This window comes from Electrona antarctica (genome assembly GCF_951216825.1).
Source record: "Electrona antarctica genome assembly, chromosome: 4".
Lineage (NCBI taxonomy): Eukaryota > Metazoa > Chordata > Actinopteri > Myctophiformes > Myctophidae > Electrona > Electrona antarctica.
In genome coordinates, this window is record NC_136809.1 from 43980642 (window position 1) to 43989468 (window position 8827).

At 45.0% G+C, this 8827-nt stretch overlaps 1 protein-coding gene across 3 annotated transcripts in view; it reads right to left on the reverse strand.

Moving 5' to 3' along the window:
* Nucleotides 1-7037, reverse strand: part of LOC306922422 (receptor-type tyrosine-protein phosphatase delta-like) — a 266548-nt gene extending 259511 nt beyond the window's left edge. For all 3 annotated transcript variants that reach the window (XM_079500021.1, XM_079500020.1, XM_079500019.1), the window contains exon 1: nt 6946-7037. The gene's annotated coding sequence lies outside the window, so the exon portion shown is untranslated. The remainder of the gene's footprint in view (nt 1-6945) is intronic.
* Nucleotides 7038-8827: the final 1790 nt, after the last annotated feature.

Genomic DNA, 8827 nt, shown 5'->3' on the forward strand with positions numbered 1-8827 from the left:
AAAAATAAATGACATATGAACATAACTACAGTGGAGGATACAACTCAATCTGTTCAACCACTTTCACCCTATTATACACTAGATATTTGAAAATAGCCGATTTACAAGCCCATAATGCGTTGTGGTCTTCTAGATTAACAAAAACTAAATCTGAAGGGTGTCCACAGCCTGCAATTACATATAAATTGCTATGAAAATTTGGTTTGAGAACCACTGGTGCACAAGATGCATTTTAAGCACAGAAGAATCTCCAAGTCAGAGAAAGTTCAGCACTGAAGTTGAGTGACACATTGAACTAAGAGTTGTCAAAAAAAAGATGCAGGGAAATAAACATTCAAATAGATTCAGTTGCATCTTCTTCACACACTACGAAAATTCACATGTACACTATGTGCAAGCACACACAAAAGCATGTGTGCGTGCACGCACGCACGCACACACGCACACACACACACACACACACACACACACACACACACACACACACACACACACACACACACACACAAACACATATATAATATAAATTATATAGTCAGGTAGCAAGTTTAGACTGGATTTAGAGAAAGCTCATTTGCACCACGTTGAAATGCAGATCTCAATTAAAAAGAAACACGTTGAGGTGCAATGGGGGAGGGGTGGGCGTAAATGGAGGAGGTGCGAAGCAGGGAGTGTGTGAGAGCACAAGAGTAGGCCTAACAGAATAGGAGGGCTGATGAGCTCTACCGGGTTTGGTGAGGAGTGTGTGGGGAGGGGGGGTTAGAGAAGGATGGTGAGAGGGAGAGGTAGAGAGAGGAAAAACAAAGACAAGAAACGAGAGAGAGAGACAAAAGAAATGAGAGGGAGAAATGGGAGGGAGACAGAGAGAGAGAGAGGGAGAGAGAGAGAGAGAGAGAGAGAGACACACACACACACACACATACACACACACAACACACACACACACACACAGAGTGCTGCATGCGCATGTATTTTCATCTTTTTCTCCTGGAAAAAAACATCTCATTTTAGGATGAATCAGATTTAGAAAGGGCGTTATGGGGTTGAGGCGCGAGCTAAAATCCTAACTAACTTCAACATCGTTATCACCAGCTCTGAGGAGTTGCCAGCACACCGGGGTTCTCTCAGCTTCTGTGTGTGTGCGTGCGTGCGTGCGCACACGTGCGTGCGTGTGTGTAGTACGTATGCATGTACGTGCATGAACGTCTGTCTGTGCATGTATGTGTGCGTGCGTGCGTCAGTGCTCATGTACACGTGTGCTTGGCGCCGTGTCACAGAGAAGGCATATAGGTACAGTATGTGACAGCGCTCAACAGAGCTGACTTGTGACGGTAAGTGTGACTTTTAAGTCAGCTTCAATGTGCTTGTTGAGATGCATGTTGTTTGCTGATAAGACCATAGGAAGAACGTTTGCGGAGTTGATTGTCATGTTGAACATGCATGACTTTGACTTTGTAAACAAAAGGGAGCCTGCATATTGCATAACTAAACTTTTGGTGCGTACTGAATATGCACAAGGGCATACTGTAGTGCACACAATGTAGTAGGTGTGTTTCTACAGGAACAAGTGGTTGCCTCTTGTAATACATTTTGCCAGATTTTATATAAGTGGGGGGTGCTGATGATTATGATTACATCATAATTAAGGTATAATAGAAACCCCCTTAGACCACACAGATTATTATGGCACCATAATATGACATCATGACATAACGATGGAAAACCCCATAGACCCACATGACGTCAGAAGTTACTCTAGAAAAATACTGTACAATAAACCACACTAATTAACTTGTAACGCCTGTAAGAGCCATCATGACCTAATGTTTCCTGATTGACAATGTCACCGCAGATTGGTCAATGTCAAGGCCAGCCCAGGTATTTAACCAGGCTGCTAATCAGGCACAGGTGTTGCCAGTGGCAGACGGCAGAGGCTAACAGTTTTCCACTGTGTTCAGGAGGGCTGGTCACCTGTGTTTGTTACTGTTTCTTTATTGTTTTGTTGTTGTATGTATGTATGTTGTATAGGAAAATTACTGCAGGAAAATAAAGCAAAGTTAAACTCAGCGGACATGTTTGGGAGATCAGTTTGTACCGGCACACATAAGAACTTCCACCTGGCCGTCGGCAACCAGAAGTGCCATTAAGTATAGGACTTTAGGCACTACAATAACGCCGTAGCTCGCCTGTGAATCTCTGATGTCATATCTCTGACCAAATGGAGTTCCACACTGCACAAAGCCTTATCGGTGGATCAGCATGGTGGATATTGAGATTATGAATTTACAAAACAATGGGTGGAAAAAAAGAAACACACAAAGAGAATTCAAACATCTTCAGGGAATGACTTCCATGGCCTGCTGGGCTGGCAACGTGCACGAGAAATGTGCTGCTGATCGGTGTAGTGGTTTGCTAGTCATGGACTGACAGTGTACAGACAAAGTGCATGTGCTACATAGAGACGAATTCTCTAGAAAGATCCTTAGTTCCCAACCTTTTTATACTGAAGTCAAGGGTGTCATACAGTAGGTATTTTTGACCTAAATGGAACACAAGCAACAGCCAATAGACTTTCATATAGGTGAAACAGAGTTGGCCAATCACAGCGGGGCTTTTCTAACTGGCCTTGCAAACGGGGAGCGAGGAACGCACACGTTGTTGCCTGGATCAACGACAGGTCTGCTACAGGTCTGCTGAAGAGGGGCGCGACAACGCAAGCGTAAAATAAATGCTAAACCGAATCCACGTCTGGTGAGTCGCGGGCGTGTGCACGAAACGAGCACGCTCGCAACAAATCCACGGGACCGCGCTCACGTAAATACGCTTGCGTTGTCGCACCGCGACTTCTCCGAGCAAAAACGCAGGTCTCATTGAAAATGAACTATAGGTGCGTTTTATCGGTCCCCGTTTGCAAGGCCCTTAACGCATCACGGACATCCAAGCGGAAAAAACTACAAAAACAGCCAGTCAAGTGGAGGGGATGACATCACAGATCTGTGAGAGTGGGGGTGTTGTACTCACCATATATGGGTGTGACGCCCATGACTGAAGTACCACCTCAGAAAATATTTGGCTCTCCAGGCAAGTACCACTTGGGGCGTGGTAGACACACACACACACACACACACACACACACACACACACGCACACACACACACACACACACACATGCACACCCCTCACACCTTTAAACAAAAATCGTACTCTAAAACAAACTGCCACAAAATGTCAGTACTCTAAACAAACATTAGACTTGGCTGCCATATGACGTCATTTCTGAAAGCCAGACGTTGGAGGGGCTAGCGCCCCAAAAAAAGTTCAAAATAGTCTAACTTGGTTATGTTTGTTTTGCAATTTTTCTGTCATAACACAGACCATGGCATTCATATGCTCACGTGTCACAATATTGTATTTGGAAAAAGAAAAGAAAAGAAAGAATGGAAAGAAATAGCCTAACTAACTAAATCTGGGTTGGCTTTGTATTCCACCACCATGTCTCACAGTCCGTCATGTTCTCAAGAACGATGTCGCCATCACAGAATCTTCTCAACAACACCAAGAACATCTCAACCCCACATTACGTTCATCTTCATGCATTCCTTTTGTTTTCTGCAGGCAAATGGATTAAACGTGTACAGTGCTTGTGATGACACCACCGGTACCATCAGCAGCAGCAGTAGCAGCTGCAGAGACATCGCTGGCATCATCAATATCTTCATCATCAGCATGATCCCCATAATCACTATCATCATTATCATCATCATCATCATCATCGTCATCATGTCAGCTCATCACCGGAATACATCATCTGATTATCAACACCTGATGGAAAGCGTCTCAGTGTGATTGTTTCACTGCAGGACACTCTCAAATCACCGGTCTTAATTCACCTCTGAGTGTAAAAAAAACAGGTCCCAAATACAGGTCCACTTGGTTAAATTACTGTATGTACTATTCCCTGAGTTAAACGAATGCTGAGGATTTTACTGTGCCGTGGCTAAAAATAGGTGCAAATTGGGAGACTTGCAAAACATTTACAAAGACACACACATCCAAAAGATAAAATATCAGTTGTATGCTGAACACAGAGTATCCACGGGCACACACTGTCATGCTCCCATGGAGATGTATTATTTTACCACCAAAGGTGATGTTTTGAGCGTCTAGGGCCGAGGCCAGAGCCAGACGCTTGAAACGTCACCTCTGGTGGTCCATTTTTTCGGCTTTCACGAATTGGGAGACTCACACGACACCTCCAGCCAGGTTCAAAATCCACAGTTAAGTCCCTGGTGTGAGTGTATGTGAAACTACACTGCCACTGACTTGACACACAGTTAGTGGTGGCGGTGGCTCAGGGGTAGAGTGGCCGGGTGGCAACCGCAAGGTTGCCAGTTCGAACCCGGGCTCCTTGAGCTCCTTGAGCAAGACACTGAACCCCTAATTGCTCCTGATGTGCTGGTTTGTGCCTTGCATGGTTTCTGCCGCCATCGGTGTATGAATATGTGTGTGAATGGGTGAATGTATTAATGCACAATCAATGTAAAGTGCCTTGGATAAAGGTGCTATATAAATGCACCATTTAGTGATTTGAATGTATTTGGCCCCCATTTGAAAAGGTTTTGTGCCAGGGACACAGAAGAGAAGAATATGTTTTCAATTATTTAAAAATTTCCAGTAGCCTACTTTTTTTTTTTAAATAGCAGATTTATAAAGCCCTGAATGAAGTGACATGCTTTGAGCTTGTAGATCTGCTGTTTTTGAATAGCCAACATGGATAAAGTGATAAAATGATTGTGACGCTATATTAACTACTTTTCCTGGGGACCCCCTGGAATCCCCCAAGGACCCCTGGGGGTCCCCAGACCTTTGAGAACCATTGGCCTATCTATGGGACTGTTGCACGTATCTGAACCGGGATTATAATATGATAATAATATCCCATAATATATAATTATCCCAGACTTCCTCTTCTTTATTCATCAAGTTCTGTGCAAGGTGTGCATGGATTGTTTTGTTGGCTACCTTGCTGTGGGGAATGAAATGAGGCCAGAATGACCACAATAAGAGGGCATTTCAAATAGAAATAGGCACAAATTAAAGGTATCATTCACAGGAAAACAATGCACACGCATCAGTGTCTGGTTTTCCTCTTATTTCACCTAATTCATGAGCTGACATTATTCCTCAGCAAGTCAGGGGGTCTCGTATTGCAAATCCTCTTACGCTCTTTTGTTGTAAGCAATCGTGTCAAAGCTGAAATAAGCAGCAGTCTGCTTATTGTTTCACGCACAGTACAATCCCCTGTGTTAAAAGTTATCCATTTGTAACTCTGAGAGTGTGCAAAATGTAACCAAATGAACCCGTAAGGGGGTCCCAAGAGTTAAGTGAGCCCTCTGAGTTTTACAGTGCATAAACACACTGTGTATCAGTGACTGAGAGCCCTGACAAAATATAATGCTGAAAGAAAAAAACTGCTTACATGGGTATTCCTCTCTTGTCCTCCAATACTTTGGAGTTAGCATAATCCACCCTATTCTTCTGTCTTGCGTTTGCTCTTATTCTTTCACTGCTGCATGCATGCGCACACGCGAACATGATCTGAGTGAAGTCAAATATATTCGCACACACGCGCAAACACACAGCTCCTGAATAAATGCTTTCATACTGCCATAATAATTATGTAGGCTACTATACAGTACACCTCGTACCTGGAGTCGGACGGACAATAAAACACGTTGGCAAACTACTTTACACAATGTCCATGGGCGTTTTGTCATATCCTCACTGTCTTTATGGGCCCTCAATCTGCCCTTGATGACAGCCCTTAGGAGCCTTTAAGAGTCCCTCTGTTGTGCACAGGCTGACAGATAGACTTGTCAGTACATTAAACGGGACTCTATTAGTGGCAAATGGTGGCACATAACCAAACAGCAACTCTGGACAGCCAGTGTGTCTATGTGGGAGGGTGGTGGTGGTGATGCTAACGGATGGTGAGTGGGAGAGTAATGTTTTATGTTGGGAGGAACTGTGATATCACCATTTATAGACAGACTTAATTGATAAACAGGACAATAAAGGCAAGCAAATGGGCCCATAAATGTCTGCCTAACGCAGTATAGCAGGGGCGTCATCATCAGACCGCTATAACGAGGATAATGGGACTGCCAATAATGGCATATTAAGTATGCGATAACAGAGACTGTAATAGGTTTGAACTATTATTGAACTGTATAACACAATGTCATCATTATGGGGAAATAAAAGGACGAGTTAGAATGATTCTCATAAAGAGGGGAAAGCTTGGAGTCGTTCCCCTGAGGGCTTCATCAACAGCTCTCTCTCTCTCTCACACACACACACACACACACACACACACACACTCTCTCTCTCTCTCTCTCTCTCTCTCTCACACACACACACACACACACACACACCCCTCCGCTAATCTCCGCCAAAGTCCCTCGCTCCTCTCCTCTCATCTCTCCTTGATGAGAAAAGAATACTGATAGTTTGGGGAGAACTGAACTGAATTCACTTAAAGCGGGGGAAATAAAACCATAGCCGTATAAACTTCATTATCACAGTTATTTCAAAGAGAATGGAAGGAATACGTCGGACGAACACTGCTGCCTGCCTGCCTGTACAGTACGTGTACACACACAGCTGAGCGTGGGAAACTATACCGTAGCCTACTAATCACATGGAATAACCTACAGCTGTGCAGCGCAGGTGATCAATTAGCCTACGCCCATAGGCTCACTGGGCAGATGAGAAGAGAAAAAACTAACACTTAATAGACACACACACGCGCGCGCGCACAAACACGCGCACACACACACACACGATACAAATAAAGTGCAAACATTTTCGTGCTGCTGCTGCAAACCCCGGCGCGCGCGCTATAGTCTATCATTCATTAATAATAAATGTGCACGTTAAACTCACGGGAATGGAGTGGTAAAAGCTCGGTGTATGGAGAATCCCGCGGAGTTTCCCTTATCTTTCTTCACCCAAGTTGGAGACAGCTCTTAACGGTCAGATTATACGCTCCCTCCCAGTCCACAGTCCCGCCGTGCGCCGACCGACCGAGTCGAGGACCCGAATGAACTGAAAGAGAGAAAAGGTAGCACACACACACACACGCACTACGTCAGGCTCTCTTACATCCAATCGAGGTCACCTCCTTCCCTCACACCCCCCCAAAAAAGTGACTGCATAAGTGCATATAAATAATAAACATCTCGTTTGTTCATCATATTGCCCGGATCCGAGGCATGTGTGAGCAGAGCAGCGCCCGGCCGGCCGTACCTGTGCTTTGTTTGAGATGGGATGAGCCGTTTGAGAGGGCTGCTACTAGGGACCATCCAGGCAACACACACATACACATACACACACACACACGCAGCGAGCCTCCTCTCTCCCGAGCGGCTGTCAAATTTGACTTCAAACTGCTGCTGACGATGCGCGCCGAGATAAGCTCCGGGAGAGAGAGAGAGAGAGAGAGAGAGAGAGAGAGAGAGAGAGAGAGGAGGGGGGGACGGGGACGAGAGAGAGATGGGGAAAGAGAGAGAGAGGGGGGTGGAGAGAGAGTGGTTGAGGAGAGAGAGATATGGTGAGAGAGACAGAGAGAGAGAGTCTAGATTAGGTGATATAGCAAGACTTATTAAGTGGGCTGTGACATTCAAGTTATTATCCAAAACATCCTGAATCAATGCTTTTTAGATAGCTGATAGAGGCTATGCATTACAGGGCAGTAAAGTGCATCATGGTCAAATAAGCTTATAAGGCCCTCAGTCAGAACTTTAGAACCTCTACTAGCTACTGCAGGTTTATAGGCTATGCATAACCCATGCCTATTTAAAAAAAAACACACACACACACACACACACACACTCTTGTGAAGTGAGGGTCGCTCTTATCATGCATCAATCATACATCACATTCCGTGTTCAGCCAATCAAATAATTTCCGTGGTACAAACACACAGACACACAAAGCTGTGCATAGGAGAGGCTAGCACCCCTCAAAAATACTGGAGCTTTCTTCCATTTCTCCCAAATTATGGAACACCGTCCAATGTCCATACCTAAAGAGATTAGAGCGGCAGGCTCGGTTTAAATCTTTAAACAAAACTTAAAAACACAAAACACCTAGTCTATAACACAGCAATCTTATTTCATTTAACATTCAACTTTGTCGTTGACTGTGCAAACAGAAGAACCTCACCTAATACAGCAGGTGGTGTGGTCAGTGGAGTTCATCATGGGAGGCTAGCTGCCATGCCATTCCATTGTGGTGGAAATTGAATAATGGAAGCTTACGGGTACATTCGGTTCCATTTGTACACTCTGAGTTAAGGGGGTGCAAGCCCGCACTAGTAGTTGGGCTCGCACTATGCCATAGTGTCGTATTATAAGTAAATAGTTGTCATATTCAGAAGAAAACCTTCAGACACTCAGTAATTGTGTCATGATCAAAATAAGAACATTACAATGGTGTGTAAAATAGAAAATCAAGAATTTGCTATGGACAAGAGTCAAGACACATTTGTCCGCGTACGGACATATTGATTTCCCGTCCAGGATCCTGTACGAGAAGAAGTGTGTGTTGTCAAAGTTGACGGTCGGCCCAGGCGGTTAGCTCAACCGTCTGGGCACCTAGGCTGCTGAGCCAGCCTGACGGTCGGCCCAGGCGGTTAGCTCAACCGTCTGGGCACCTAGGCTGCTGAGCCAGCCTGACGGTCGGCCCAGGCGGTTAGCTCAACCGTCTGGGCACCTAGGCTGCTGAGCCAGCCTGACGGTCGGCCCAGGCGGTTAGCTCAACCGTC